The sequence below is a fragment of the Dasypus novemcinctus genome, chromosome 31 (genome assembly GCF_030445035.2).
Source record: "Dasypus novemcinctus isolate mDasNov1 chromosome 31, mDasNov1.1.hap2, whole genome shotgun sequence".
NCBI lineage: Eukaryota > Metazoa > Chordata > Mammalia > Cingulata > Dasypodidae > Dasypus > Dasypus novemcinctus.
In genome coordinates, this window is record NC_080703.1 from 17,844,922 (window position 1) to 17,860,620 (window position 15,699).

The window sequence follows — 15,699 nt, forward strand, 5'->3', positions numbered from 1 at the left end:
TCTTCCCGCACCATGATTTATTTGTTTATTCAGCAGTTTGATTGAGATGTAGTCACACCCGGTATGATCTAGCCAAACTGTGTCATCGATGGCTTTTTAAAAGTTCCCGATAAGACCTTTATTGTCAAATCGTACAGTGAAATAGGTAATAGTTTGAAAGAAAATGTACATTTTAAAAGAGGGGCGGAAGGCAGGTTTGATTTCATATAATTAGGAGAATAGCTTTGAGACGGGGGAGAGGGGTGGAAGGGAGAGAGGGAGAAAAGGAGAGAGGGAGAGAGGGGTGAGGGGGGCAGAGAGGGACAGAGGGAGAGAGGGAGAATGCCAAAGAGTGGCATGAATGGAGAGCACTGCTCACGTGAATGCAAAACAAAACCATACAACCACATTGGAAGGCGGTGACCTTTTCTTATCAACTTACCAAAGACTGGAAAAAATTAACGTGTTCATCAACAGATGGAAAAACACACCACACACACACACACACACAGACACACGCGCGGGGAGAAAAGATCGCTGAGTAATATGAGGGCCTGTGTCACTCCTCGCAACCTGGGGTGGGGTTGGGTTGGGGGGAGGGGAGAGGCAATGCCAAGGTAACCTGAAAACTGCAAGGCCCTCCTCTATTTACATAGAAAAGGAGAGGGGCTCCACACCCAGCACAGCTGACCTAACCTCCAAGGCAGATGGCCGCTGGCACACAATCCGTGAGGCCCCGTCTTTGCTGGGAAAGATGAGAAAAGAGGCCATGGGAGAGAGCATTTCTTTGCGGTTTCAGAGAGGCTAAACCCAGAGTTTATCCCCAGGGAGGATGTCTTTGACACAGTCATGGGCCGCCCCCCCCCTTTTTTAAAGGGAAACCCCTCCCCTCAAAAAAGGCCCCCTTTTTTTCCCTCCCCCCTCCCCCAACTTTCAGCAATGCCTGTTGGAGCTATAGGCAGGACCTGAGGGGCTCTCAGTTCAGTCACAGACCCCAGCCGATCGGATCTGTCCCGTGCCGCTTTGGCTGTTCTGGCACAGCTCTTTATTTGTTTATTAAGCCGTTTTCCTGAGATATATCCATATACCATAGGGTCTAGCCAGAGTACCACCGACTTTTTTTGTTTTTAAACCTGCTAAAAAGACCCTTATGGTAAAATTGTAAAAAAAAAAAAAATAGAACATAGGTGGAAAGAAACTGTAAATTTTAAAAGAGCGTGTAAAGGCCAGCTTAGAGATTTCACATCATCCGTGATAAGCAACTGTAAATTTTAAAAGAGCGTGTAAAGGCCAGCTTAGAGATTTCACATCATCCGTGATAAGCAATAAACAGGATTGTTGGAGATTTGGACCCGAAGGATATTGGGAATGAAAGAAAGAGAAAAAGGAGAATGAAACAAACAGAAAGAGAAGAGAAGAGAGCTGGGATCTGGGAGTCTGGGAGTAGAGACTCCTCAGGCAATTTTATTGTTTACAAGGGGCTTTCTATATAGCCCAGTCTACGGGAGAACAGGTATGCAGTTCACTAATAGCATTACTCACGATCTAAGGAACTCAAAAAATCTTTATCTCAAGGTACGAAGTCCAAGCATTTCATCTAATTCTGAAGTAGATCTGCTCATCTTTTCTTTCAGCCTTTCACAGCTTCATCCTATTTGCCCGGAACTCTTAATGACTGCATTCCTTCTGGGGGCAGGGGGGCGGGCAGCAAGTGTATGGAAACAGCACGTCTCTCACAGCACGACTCTCTTTGCGAGACCACTATGCCTCAGTTTCTAACACAGGATATAGCAGCAAACGTTTATCAATGTAAATAAATGTTTTGACATCATCCAAGTTAATTATAACATGATGATCATTTTGTTCCTACAGCTGTACCGATCGGACATCATACTGTCCAGGAATGAAATAAACGATGGGCTTAGCTATTTAATTTCCGCGGAGGCCCTCATTCTCGATGGGCCATCAGATTCCTGCTTGGGAATTCCTCCCACCCTATGGGAACGAATTGCCACAGATAACCACAGGCCAACTCACAGTGTTCGGAGGCAGAGATGCTCAGCCTCTTTCTGGCACGACTCAGGCTAAATCACGATTGACCCAGATGGATCGTTTTCATTCACGAAGTCTGCATAAGAAAGCATTGAAGAAAAATGAAGTGGCCAAAATTATATCTCCTCTCCAGCCCTCCTCGATTAAAAGCACAACATTTAACTTTTAGGAAGACACTGACAGATGACCGATCATCAGATTTTGCAAATACAAATGAGGTCTTAGGGCTAAGAGATTTCAAAGTCGCGTCCGGAGTTGGTTCCAGAGGTTACTGTAAGGCAAGTGTCAGCAGGCCCGCCACACTAATCATCGCCTCCAATAGCGGGGCTCCCACAGGGACGTGAAGGAGGTCAACCACCACACCAGGGAGCCAAGAGTGCCAACAACTGCAAACAGGAGAATTGCGTCCATCATCCAAGGGGCATCTAAGCACCCTCTCGATACAGAGGCGGAGTGGACATAACCATCCCGGGGCCCACGGAATGGAGGAATAGAGCATGGATTAGCGTGCACTTACTGAGCTTCTGTTCTGGAACTATGGTGATTAGTAATGGAAGTCAACGTAGCATCGAGATGGAGAGAGTGGCCACGGTAGCTGCTGAGGGTGGGGAGTGGGAAAAAGAGATGTGATGTGGGGGCACTTTCAGGACTTGGAGTTCTCCCGGGTGGTACTGCAGGGACAGTCACCAGACAGTGTATGTCCTCCCGTGGCCCACTGGGTGGACCGGGGGGAGAGTGTAAACTGTAACGGGGACCATTGACCATGGGGCGCGGCAGCGCTCGCTCAGAGATGTATTCGCCGAGCGCGATGAAGGTCCCACCATGATGGAGGAGGTGGTTGTTATGGCAGCAGTGGGGTGAGGGGGGGGTGGGGGAAATATATGGGGACCTCCTATTTTTTTAATGTAACATTAAAAAAAAATAAAGACAAAGAAATTTTTAAAAAACAAAACAAAGCACTTAGGCTCTGGGCTCAGTAATGGGTTGCAGACCCGCTTCCTAGGGCCTTGGGGAGGGAGGCTATCAAGGGCAGAAAAAACCTCCCAAACTTAAAAAAAAAAAATTGCGGGGCTCCCAGGGGCTCTAGAGAGACCCAGAAACCATAAGCAGTGTAGACAGTTCGGGAATCTGGCACCCTGTCCGTGGGCCTGGGCCTTCCTTTGGAATTTATGCCCCCCAGGGTAAATGGCATGAGACTCGCTGAGGGGCTCGCCCCCCGCCTCAGCGGGTCAGCGAAAAAACGGTAAGAGTAGTGGTATTTCGCGGGGACGGTGGGGGACGGGGACGGGGGCGGGGGCGCCGGGGGCGTTCCACTTATTCTACACCTCTCATGTCTCTTCACCGTGCCAGACTAGAGTCAAGCTCAACAGGGTCTTCTTTCCCTGCTGATTCCGCCAGGCCCGTTCCCTTGGCTGTGGTTTCGCAGGATAGTAGGTAGGGACAGTGGGAATCTCGTTCATCCATTCATGCGCGTCACTAATTAGATGACGAGGCATTTGGCTACCTTAAGAGAGTCATAGTTACTCCCGCCGTTTACCCGCGCTTCATTGAATTTCTTCACTTTGACATTCAGAGCACTGGGCAGAAACCACATCGCGTCAACACCCGCCGCGGGCCTTCGCGATGCTTTGTTTTAATTAAACAGTCGGATTCCCCTGGTCCGCACCAGTTCTAAGTCGGCTGCTAAGCGAGGCGCGCGCGGAACCGCGGCCCGGGGGCGGACCCGGCGGGGGACGGAGGGAGAGGCGAGGCGGGCTCGGGGCGCGGACGTCCCGCCATGGGGTCGTCCAGGAGGCACCGCGGCGAGGAGGAGGCGGCGGGCACGAGCACGGCGGGCACCGGGCGCGCCACCGAGCAGCCGCCGCGACACCGGGAGCACAAGAAGCACGAGCACCGGAGCGGCGGCGGCGGCGAACGACGCACGCGGAGCCGGGAGCGCGGGGCCGAGCGCGGGGGCGGGCGGCGCGGGGCCCAGGCCGAGGCCCGCGGCGGCGCGCACGGGCGGGAGCGGGGCCAGGCGGAGCCCTCGCAGCGGCGCGTGAAGCGGGAGAAGCGCGAGGAAGGCTGCGAGGCGGCTGCTGGCTCCAAAACCACCTCAGGAGATGCCTCGTCACTCAGCATCTAGGAGACCGATAAACTCCGGGCAAGGTTGGGGCTGAAACCTTTGGAGGTCAATGCTGTCGAGGAGGAGGCGGGCACCAAGGAGGAGCCCGCGGCCACAGACATCATCAACCCCATGGCCGTGCGGCAGCGAGAGGAGCGGCGGGAGAAGCTGGCGGCTGCCAAGGAAAAGCGCCTGCTGATCCCAAAGCTGGGGAAGATGAAGACGTTGGGGGAGGATGACCCCTGGCTGGACGATACCGCGGCCTGCATCGAGAGGAGCCGGCAACTGCAGAAGGAGAAGGACTTGGCAGAGAAGAGGGCCAAGCTGCTGGAAGAGATGGACCAAGAGTTTGGCGTCAGCACACTGGAGGAGGAAGAGTTTGGGCAGAGGCGGCAGGACCTGTACAGTGCCCGGGACCTGCAGGGCCTCACCGTGGAGCACGCCATCGATTCCTTCCGAGAAGGGGAGACCATGATCCTCACCCTCAAGGACAAAGGAATCCTGCAGAAGGAGGAGGATGTGCTGGTGAACGTGAACCTGGTGGACCAGGAGCGGGCAGAGAAGAACGTGGAGCTGCCGAAGAAGCCCGACTACCTGCCCTGTGCAGAGGACGAGAGCGTGGATGACTTGGCACGGCAAAAACCCCGCTCCATCCTGTCAAAGTATGACGAGGAGCTCGCTGGGGAGCGGCCCCGCTCCTTCCGTTTGGAGCAGGGTGGCGTGGCTGATGGCCGGCGGGAGAGGGAGCTGGAAGAGATCCGGACCATGCGACTGCAGGCTCAGTCCCTGAGCACAACCGGGCCCCGGCTCACCTCCGAGTACCTCACGCCCGAGGAGATGGTGACCTTTAAAAAGTCCAAGGGGAGGGTGAAGAGAATCCGCAAGAAGGAGAAGGAGGTGGTGGTGCGGGCCGATGACCTGCTGCCTCTCGGGTACCAGACTCAAGACGGGGACTTTGGCTCCAGACTGCGGGGCCGGGGCCGGCGCCCAGTGCCCGAGGCTGACGAGGAGGCCCAGGAGGAAGAGGAAAAGGAGCCAGTGCCTCAGCCCCCACAGTCGGACGACACCCGCGTAGAGAACATGGACATCAGTGATGAAGAGGAGTATGGAGCGCCGCGCTCTGGGTCCCCAGAAGTGCCGGAGGAGGACGAGGCAGAGCTGGAGCTACAGAAGCAGCTGGAGAAAGGGCGCCAACTGCGGCAGCTCCAGCAGCTGCGGGAGAGTGGTGAGAAGGTGGTGGAGATCGTGAAGAAGCTGGAGTCCCGCCAGCGGGCCTGGGAGGAGGACGAGGACCCTGAGCGGAAGGGGGCCATCGTGTTCAATGCCACCTCGGAGTTCTGCCAGACGCTGGGGGGAGCAGGAGGAGCCGATGGACTTGGAGCGGGATGAGGAGCGCTCGGCCAATGGCGGCTCCGAATCCGATGGGGGGGAGAACATCGGCTGGAGCACGGTCAACCTGGACGAGGAGAAGCAGCAGCAGGACTTCTCTGCCTCCTCCACCACCATCCTGGACGAGGAGCCCATCATGAACCGAGGGCTGGCAGCTGCCCTGCTCCTGTTTCAGAACAAAGGGCTGCTGGAGACCACGGTGCAGAAGGTGGCCCGGGTGAAGGCACCCAACAAGTCGCTGCCGTCTGCCTTGTACTGCATCGAGGACAAGATGGCCATCGACGACAAGTACAGCCGGCGGGAGGAGTACCGCGGCTCCATCCAGGACTTCAAGGAAAAGGACGGCTACAAGCCCGACGTCAAGATCGAGTACGTGGACGAGACGGGCCGCAAGCTCACGCCCAATGAGGCTTTCCGGCAGCTGTCCCACCGCTTCCACGGCAAGGGCTCAGGCAGGATGAAGACTGAGCGGCGGATGAAGAAGCTGGACGAGGAGGCGAGGCGCTGCTGAAGAAGATGAGCTCCAGCGACACGCCCCTGGGCACCGTGGCCTTGCTGCAGGAGAAGCAGAAGGCCCAGAAGAACCCGTACATCGTGCTCAGTGGCAGCGGCAAGAGCATGAACGCGAACACCATCACCAAGTGAGCAGACCCTCCTCCCGACACCCCGCCCCCCAACTTTAATGTTCAATAAAGCTCCTTCCTTATTTTTCAAAAACAATCCAAGGGAGAGGGTGTAAATCTCGCGCCGGCGGTTTTGGTGACTCTAGATAACCTCGGGCCGATCGCACGCCCCCCACCGTGGCGGCGAAGACCCATTCGAACGTCTGCCCTATCAACTTTCGATGGTAGTCGCTGTGCCTACCATGGTGACTATCTAGAGGAAGTAAAAGTCGTAACAAGGTTTCCGTAGGTGAACCTGCGGAAGGATCATTAATGAGGAGCACTGGCGAGGCGCCCGAGCCTGCGTTCCGGCCCAGCTGAGCGCCCCGTTTTGCCAGTGCCATGCGGGCAGGCCGGCGCGGTGGCCGCGCGCGAGAGAGCCTGCGTGGCGCGCGAGGTGCGGGCGAGTGCCGAGGTGTGGAGGTAGGCCGAGAGGGGCTGGGGTCGGGCCACTCCACTCGCGGTTGCTGCAGGTCACGGGGCGGGGGGCGGCTCCCGTCGTGTTCCCCGCTGTGGAGGGGGACTTTCGGCTGGACCGCTGTGGTCCCCATGACGCCGCCGCTGAGGGGCGCGCCGCCCGCCCGCCTGCCTGCCTGCCTGCCTGCCGCCGTGCCCCCTGCCCGCCCTCCGTGCCGTGCGAGGCGGTGCGAGAGTTCCCGCGTCTCCGTGTCCCCCGCCTATGCCGCCGAGTCCTCGGGTGCCCGGTCTGCCGCGGCTGCCCCGCCGGATGTGAGCCGTGGCACGTCAGGGAAAGGGGGGGCGGTGGCGGCGGTGGTGGCGGCCGGTGGCCCGTGGAGCCCCCCGTGGCGAGGGGCTGGGGTCGTACCCATTGTGTTGATTGAGCTGCCCCTGTGGGTCGACCAGCACGCACTGTTCTTGGCCACCGCGGCCTCCACCTGGCGTGGTCCACCCCCAGTGGCCGTGATGAATGGCTCCGCGCTCTTTCGCCGATCGCCTTTGTCCCGTTCGTCGGGTGGGTGGGACTCCCTAAGATTTTCCCAAGTCCTGCTCTGGAGGCGGTGGCCGTCCCCTGCTGCCTGTGGGAAGTCCGCTGAGGGCACTTTGTGCCCCCTGCTCTCCCGTGTGTGTCCACGTCGGCGGGTGGTCCCCAACCCCTACAATTTTTCCAATCCTGCTCTGCAGGTGTGTAATGGTCCTCTTCCCCTGTCCCCCCTTCCCCCCTTCCCGTCTTCCCCCCTCCGTCCCCGCCCCCCCACTAGGATCCACCAGATTGCCCCAGGAGCTATGGGGTCGTCCTGTGGCCTAGTGGCCGCATGATGCTTCTGGGAGGTCCTCGTGACCAGCGGATTGTGTCCCTCTCAGGGCTTGGTTCGTTTTCCCCCAAAAGTTGGCTTTTTGGGCCTCCATTTTAAGGATGGATTGCTCTGTAACCGGAAGTGCATGGTTTGGTCAGGGCGAGTGCTGTCTGTATGTTTGTAAAGCTCTGTGTTATTGATGCCTCACTGCCCAGTCCTTTCCTCCTGGAGCTGAGTCCTGTGCTTGGCCTGTGTGCTGACTCTCATGGTCCCCAAGTGGGGCCGTTTGCTTTGTCATGCCGTGATCTGTGCTCACAAAGGCGTACTTATTCCTGCGTGTGTCCAATATGATCAATGCGGGTGGTGGTGTGCTCTCCCTCTTTCATGCCTTCACCTGTGTCAGGTGGGGAAGGAATGCTTGTGGCAGTGAGTGTGGTTACCTCCTTTCTCTGCCCTGGATAGAGGAATGTGGATGAAAAAGAATAAGATGACTGCATTACTTTCTTCCAGTCAAGTAAGCTGGTGCATGTGCTTGTGATAGGTGTGCCCTGGTGCTGAATATCCTTAAGTCCTTTCAGTAATATGGAACTAAACATTTGTTGGAGGCCTTAGTCTGGCTAAATCTATTAGCTCTGGATTCAGCCTGGCTTTCGAATCCTGAGTTGAACAAATCCTGTGTTGAACATTGTTTTCTTGACCCAAGGAAGGTTGTTCGGTATCAGTGTTTTCACCAAGTTAAGAAAACCTGTGTATGCCAGGAAGCAATGTGTGCAGCACCTGGGCAAATCAGGGCACTGTGAGCTCTATCAGGAAACCTGTGCAGTTGTACTTGTGATGTTCATTGTCAGAGAGGCCACAGAAACTATGTCAAGCTGCAGACTGTGCAGGGGTGCCAGAAAGCATACCTTTGAGGCTGTTACTGCGCCTAGCCGTTTGTCCATCTTTTCTGTCTTCCCTTCCCTTTTCTCTCCCTCATCCTCCATTCCTCATGTGCCCTTGCTCTGTGATGCACCCTCCCTCTGTGACACATCCAGATGCTGCACAAAACACCTCCATCCAGGAGCTCATCAGTGCAACTGTGGTCACCTCAGGGGCCATTGGAAATTAGTTGACCTCTTGAGTTCCACAGTTCAGTTTTTCAATGAGTGTGCAGAGATCTCTTCCAGGGCAATTTGCTGAGCAAACTTTGCTTCCAGACTTGCAGTTGCTGCCCTGGGCCTGTGTTTGCCCACCTTTTTACTCCTCCAGTGCCCCTGAGGCTGGTCTGGATCACCCTGCTGCCCCAGCACCTCTCCCTGGCCCTGCCCATAAGCTGCCCAACCTGGATGGTGGGAAGTTGTGTTCTGGATATTTATGTCACCCATAAGAGGAGATACCCCATCTGGAGCCCTCAGTACCCCTCTCTAGGGGTCCTTTCATCTGTGTTCAGGAGGTGCAGTGTGAAGCCAGTGCTGTCATCTTGCCATTCCAAGGTGTTTGGCTTATACATCCTCCAGGGTGCAGGGTGTTCCTTCTGGGTTCACCCCCCCTTGGGCAGGCCACCTCTAGGAGGCTGGTACCATCAAGATACCTCCCACATCTTCACCTGAAGGAAACTGGGTCTAGGTCCCCAGAAGAGGCCTGACAGGAGTGAGCCAGAGGGAGGAGAGTTGCAGAGATTACCAGGGGCAGGGTGACCAGAGAAGGGACCTCCACACTCATGGGAATATCTGGTCCACATCGAGGCCCTGGAGCTGGAGGAGGAGGTGGTCACTTCCTTGCACCTCTGAATATTTTAAGGGGTGTACAAAAGGAGAGCCTGTCAGAAGGCCCAGGCATCTGTGAGCTCCTCTGTCCTGACTGTCATTGTTCAGAACAGGCCTGCTGGAGGTGTCCTGCCTGCTGGAAGGTGTGGTCCAGATGCAGTATGGCTCTCTGGGGCATCCTCCTCCTGTTGTCAAACAGACCATGCCAGAGGCAGTGGTGGATGGAAGCCATGGCCACAGATGTCCAGGCTTCACTGATGCAGGAAGAAATTGCCTGCTTCTGCTGTCAAGGAGCATGCCTCTACACACACCAGGCAGTTTTATGCGCTGTGAAAGGAAAAGACTGATGCTGCTGCCATTGTCACTGCTGCTGTTGTGTGGTGGGAATGGTCCCAACCTCTGAGCTTCCTTGGGTAGCCACAACTGTGAAGACCCATGCTGGAAAGAGAAGGCTGATCAGAAACAGGACCATGCCATTGCAGAGGAAGATAAAATTTTGAGACCTGTGTAGATAGCAGTGTCACTGACCCTGCCAGTACTTTCTTCCTACTGTGGAAAGTTCGACACCTGAGCCTAAGCCACAGTCACTGTGCCAATCCCAGCTACCACCTCAACAGAAGTCAGTGGCTTGGCTGAGCTTTCTGCCAGGCTGCCAATCCCCGCTGCTTCTGTACCTTTCATGTCTTGTCCAAGGCAAGAACAGCAGCTTGTCTTCTTGAGGCTGCCTCACCTACATTCATGGTGTCTGCAACTTCTATTTCTCATCTCCCTACTCCTCCTAATGCCTTCAACAACCCACCCTTTTCTTCCAGCTTACCACTCTCAGAAAGTAATCACCCACACTTATGTGCATAATATCCTCCTCTATCCTTACCAACTTAGATCAGTATCTCTGTCTTCACTGGTCATGCCCACCCACCCAGCCAGCACATTTGAAAAGTGGACCACCCAGCCTGTGTCAGACCCCTAGTGTAAGTGATATGGACCCACTCCCCCTTTCCAGGCTGTTCTTTTCTGGTGTCCTCCCAGTGCTTATTTTGACTTCAATTTGCCTATGCCCATCGTCATAGGAAGCAAATACCCTCCTGCAAAAAGGTACCCGTTTCCACTAGCCTGTAGCAATGAACACTGCACCAGCTAGTTTTTCAACCTCCCTCTTGGTTCCAGTAGCCACCCCTCAACCCACATTGGGAGGCCCTGGTGAGCACCAGGAAAGAGCCACTTTTCCCAGTGCTCATGTCTTCACTGGCCTGGCCATCTCTCCTGTGACTACCTACACTCCAGTGCTCAGCACCTAGGCCTACCTGTGATCTGTCTCCAGGAACTTTTCCCCCTTTTTTGTGTGACACGTCCTGGTCCTGACAACACACCACGCAATGGCGGCATTGCATCAAACCAAGTCCCTGCTGGCTTGCCTGCACTTGTCATTCTGTGGCCCACCTCCACCTTACAATCTTCCCTTTTTACCCAGGAGCCATACCTCAGCCCACTTTGGTGTCCCCAATGGGCAGCCCCTGGGAGCCAACAGCGTTAACCCTTGTTGTTCCCATTGGGGAAACAGCACCATACCAAGCTTGCAAGCTTCAGTTCTCCCACAGCCCAGCCACTCAGTGGTGGTGTAACACCACCAGCACTTGTGGGATTTGACATCCCTAGGCTATCCAGATTTAGCATCTCAGTAAGAAAACTGATGTGTGACATAGTAATGGGGTCAGTGTGTCTGCCCCAGGACCCAGTTCTACATCTGGAGCTCTCAACTTTGGAGCAGGACCAAGTGGAAAATCCAGCACCATTTCTTCTCCACAGGGTCTAACTTGGCCAGAGCACACTTCCTGCAGGAGGAACCAGTATCATGCCTGTATTTCAAGATACCTCTGCTTCCACCTTCATGCACAGCACCCCACAGTCCACATGTCTCGAAAACAGATGGGACAACAGAAGGGGGACAGCACTATTCCAGAGTTGGGGGACTTTTAATTCCACTTCCTACCAGGGCACCTCTGGTGTAACTGGCCAGGGCACGGATGTGGTATAGTGAAGGGGCAGCACCACACCTGTCCTTGATGAAGGGCCTTGTATTGTCAGCTTCCATCAGGGAAGCTGAGGCTCACCTGGCTCACGTCAAAAGGGACACCAACAGATTTGTAGGGGGAAATTTCTCTTCCCATAAGTAAATATGTGGGGCCCCTCCAGCCAGGGGTTCACCTTTGGCTTTAGAAGAGTCAGTAGCACTGGGAAAATATCTGTTTGGAGGCACTTTTGCTGCCCCCTTTGGTTAAAGCATCTGTGCCTCTGGCATGGGCAAGGTAAGTAGCAGTTTTGTGTTTTGGGCATCCCCATGTGCTTCCCGGGGCTTCATAAGAGATATTTCTTCTGGCACGAGAGGCCAGATCTCAGTAAAAAGCAAAAAGTGCCCTCCAGAAATGGTGTGTATCTTGGTGTCCTCATGAAAGATCTTTGCATATCTGCAAAGGAGATAAATAGGTCCAACTCAACCTGTTCACTGTCAGCAAGCTGGAAGCCCAGTGTGTGCGTGTTGTGTGTTGGGTGCTGGCCAGAATTCAGTGCAGTGGACTTGGAGACTTCCACAGTAGGGAGTGGGAGAGATCTGTGTGTATTGTCAACTGTGCTTTCCCTGGCTTGAGTGATTAATATAGGGCAGGCCCAAACTCTGGGCCTTTTATCTTGGAACTGGCAGGAGGGTCCACTTGCTTTGCCTACAAATGGCTCCTTTCCTCTCCTCCCCATTTGCCTCAATGGGCCCTTTCTTCCCTACGGAATGTATAGAAGTTTCAATACGTATGGGTGGTTTATAAAGAAAATTGTTAGTCTCTGCTTGGGTGTTTGCTCTTCGACTCAACCATGGAGGAGAAATTGTCTTGCAGGAGTGGTGATGTGTTGAGCCAGATTTAACTGTTTCATTTTCTGTGGCCAATGAAGAGGAGGTGGAAGTAGTCACTCATGACCACATGGCCTTGCTTCTGAAGTCTGTGCCTTGAACATTAGGGACAGTAACCGGGGGGGAGGGGCGGGGGATGTATGGGGTCAAGAGAAGGGAGAGGCAGAATGGCCCTTCCTTTTCCTCTGTGCTTCCTCTCCCCCCCGCTCTGATCTCACTATAGTTTCAGTCATTGGTTGCATGTTCAGAAATCACGCTTCACCATTTCAGTCTCTAAAATGTTGAAGTGTCTTCATCTTTTTAAATTCGAAGTTGGGCCACCATCATCCTTCTATGTCCATCCTTTATCCAAGATGTGAATGGGCTTAGCATCCATGCACTTGGATCTTAGAAGAACAAGGAAAGAGCTGAGGGCCACTGTAATTGTTGAAAATTTTAAGTGAAGGGTTATAACCTACTATTCAGCATTCTTCAGTGTCAGAAAAGAATTGCCTCATTAATGGTAACCAGTGTGGCTCTAGTTTAAACCAGTAAAATATCAGAAAAGTTAAAATTCCACCCAGATCTGATTTACCCTAGAGTTTTACTTTCTCTACTGGAGTTAAAAAAAATTCAATTTTTTCTCAGGCATATTCACATCAGTACGTAACCACCTATGATGGGGGAAGAGAAAAAATGCAAGCATTTCCCTCAGCTCCTTTAAGAAAAAATACAACTGGAGGTGGAAATACTATGGTGTAATAGCAGGTAGAAAGGCCATATGTGGGTGTGAGACAGAAGGATGTGCCTTGAAAGAAGAGAAGCAGCCAGGTGGGGAAGGGCTGTTTTCCAAGTCAAAGGCAAAACAGGTTAAAAGACAGGGAAGGAAGAATGATCATGAGCAAGTGGATGCTGGGTAGGCACAAGTGACTGGAAAGTGTGAGGTGTGGCTGCAAGTTTGGCAGGGGACAGATCCAGGCAAACATTGTGAACCCGGCATGTGTCTATTATCCCGAAAGTAAAGGAAATCCCCAAAAGACCATAAACAAGAAGATGGATATATGTAGCTTTTCGAAATAGCCCTTTGGACTGTGAAGGAAGAAAATAACAGAGGGAAAGAGGCCAGGAAGCCTGGCAGTGAGACCCAAGTAAAGGAGAGCCACAATCTCCTGGTCTTAGAGCAGCTAAAAGAATGTGTAGTGAGTTGGTGAGAAGAGAGATGGTGTGATAGGTAAGTGCAACAAGATGTGCTTTTTCTAGCTCTCTGGCTTGGACAAATGGACATGGGTATTTTTAGCAAAAATATGTCTTTTATTGTGGGGTGCCTATGTTAGATCAGTTCATTCACTTATTATTTTCAAAGGTGGGAAGCGGACTTGGCACAATAGGGCATCCGCCTTCACATGGCAGATCCGTGGTTCAAACCCCTGGCCTCCTTGACCCGTGTGGAGATGGCCCACATGCAGTGCTGATATGTGCAAGGAATGCTGTGCCACACAGGGGTGTCCCCTGCACAGGGGAGCCCCACGCGCAAGGAGTGCGCCCCATAAGGAGAGCTGCCCAGCATGAAAGAAAGTGCAGCCTGCCCAGGAATGGCGCTGCACATACAGAGAACTGACGCAACAAAGAGACTCAGTTCTCATGCTGCTGGCAACAGAAGGGACAAAAGAACACGCAGGAAATGGACACAGAACAGAGAACTGTGTGTGTGTGTGTGTGGGGGGGTAATGGGAGAGAAATAAAATCTTAATAAAGTAAGTACTTATAAAAGCAAATTTTTTTTATTATATAGGCTTTTAGGTTTATAAATTTCCCTCTCAAGACTGCCTTTGCTGTATCCCATTAGTTTTGATAAGTTGTGATCTCATTTGTCTGAATGCATTTACTGATTTCACTTGCAATTTCTTCGACCTACTAATTTGCAAATTCACATTTATCCTGTTATTGATTTTCAGTTTCATTCCCTTATGGTCTGAGAAGATCCTTTATATAATTTCAGTCTTTATATATTTATTGAGAACGGTATTGTGTCTAACATTCGATCTATCCTGGGGGATCCATGGGCATGTGCAAAGAATGTATACCCACTGAGTTTGGAGGCTGTGTTCTGTATATGTCTGTTAAGTCTAAATCATCATATTGTTTCAGTGCACTCTTTCTTGGATACTTATGTGCAAGTATCTTTTTCCAACTTTTCACTTTCAGACAGTCTGTATGCCTGGGTCCAAGGAGTGTCTTTGATAATTTCTCTTGAATACATCCTGTCTGCCTATATCTTTTGATTGGTGAATTTAATCCATTCACATTCAATGATATTGCTGTAAATGCATTGTTTATTTTCACCCTTTTCTTCTTTGGTCATCATATGCCACATCAGATTTTGGTCTGTCTTTTTACTTTCTGGCTTATTCTTTCTGCTATTCTTTATTCTATTCTCTCCTTTAATAGATCCTTCAAGATGGATTCTTTATTACAAACTTAGTTTCTCCTTGCTTGTGAATATTCTATACACACATTCACATTTGAAGGAGAGTTTTGCTGGATGCAGAATTCTTGGCTGGCAGTTTTTCTCTTTCCGTTTCCCAAGTATATCATATTGCTGTCTGGCCTCCATGGTTTTTCATCAGGAATCTACTAAATCTTACTGGGTGTCCCTGTAAGTAATGTTTCCCTTCTCCCTTACTGCTCTCAGAATTTTCTCTATCTGACATTTGACCTTCTGAGGAGTCTGTGTTTTGGAATAGGTCTATTTGGTTTTATCCTAATTAGAGTATGGTGGGCTTCTTGGACATGTAGGCTCATTTCTTTCATGGGAGTTGGGAAGTTTTCAGCTATTGTTTCCTCAGATACTTTCTGCCCCCTTTCCCCTACTCTTCTTCTGGAACTCTTATGACATGTATGTTGCTGCTCTTTTGTGTTGTCATTCACCTTGTGCCTCTGCTCATTTTTTCCCATTCGTTTCTCTCTTCAATTTTAGCTGTTCTGTCTTCACTATCACTTATTCTTTCTTCTATCATCTCAAGTTTGCTCTTGTATGACTAATGTTTTTTTACATCTCACCTTTTGTGTCGTTCATTCCCATTACCTCTGTTACTTTTTTATTTTGGATTTCAAATTTTTCTTTGTGCTTGTCCAGTATCTTCTTAATGTCATTCATTCTTTAGCCATGTCTTTTTCTTCATCTAATTTCATTTCAGAATTTGCATGCATCCTGTTAATTATTTCTCTCAAATTCTGTGTGTCTTTTGGGGCTTTGATATCTTCCTTTTCCTGGGCCATGTCTTCCATTTTCTTAGTCTGGCTTGTAACTTTTTGCTCATGTTAGGCATCTGATTAGGATGCAGGTTACTTAGATGCTCAATTTCTTCCTCTTTTCTTGAGATTTGTTGATGAGAGTCTGTGCGTTACTGCTGCTCTTTGATTCTTGGTTCAACCTGGATTGTTAGGCTTGTCCCTGTTAGTTGCTCAAAACTGGGCTCTTGACCTAGTGTCTTAGCCAAAGGAACGCAGATCCAAAATAGCAGAAATCTGTTGGCCTTTATAAAGGATATTTATTTGTGGTAGAAGCTTATTTACCAGGCCATAAAGTATAAGTTACTTTGCTCAGCAAAGTCTTTTACCACGTGTTGGAGCA

At 51.7% G+C, this 15,699-nt stretch overlaps 1 pseudogene; it reads left to right on the top strand.

The window, feature by feature from the left end:
* Nucleotides 1–3,808: 3,808 nt before the first annotated feature.
* On the top strand, nucleotides 3,809–6,244 carry LOC101423255 (U4/U6.U5 tri-snRNP-associated protein 1 pseudogene; annotated as a pseudogene).
* Nucleotides 6,245–15,699: the final 9,455 nt, after the last annotated feature.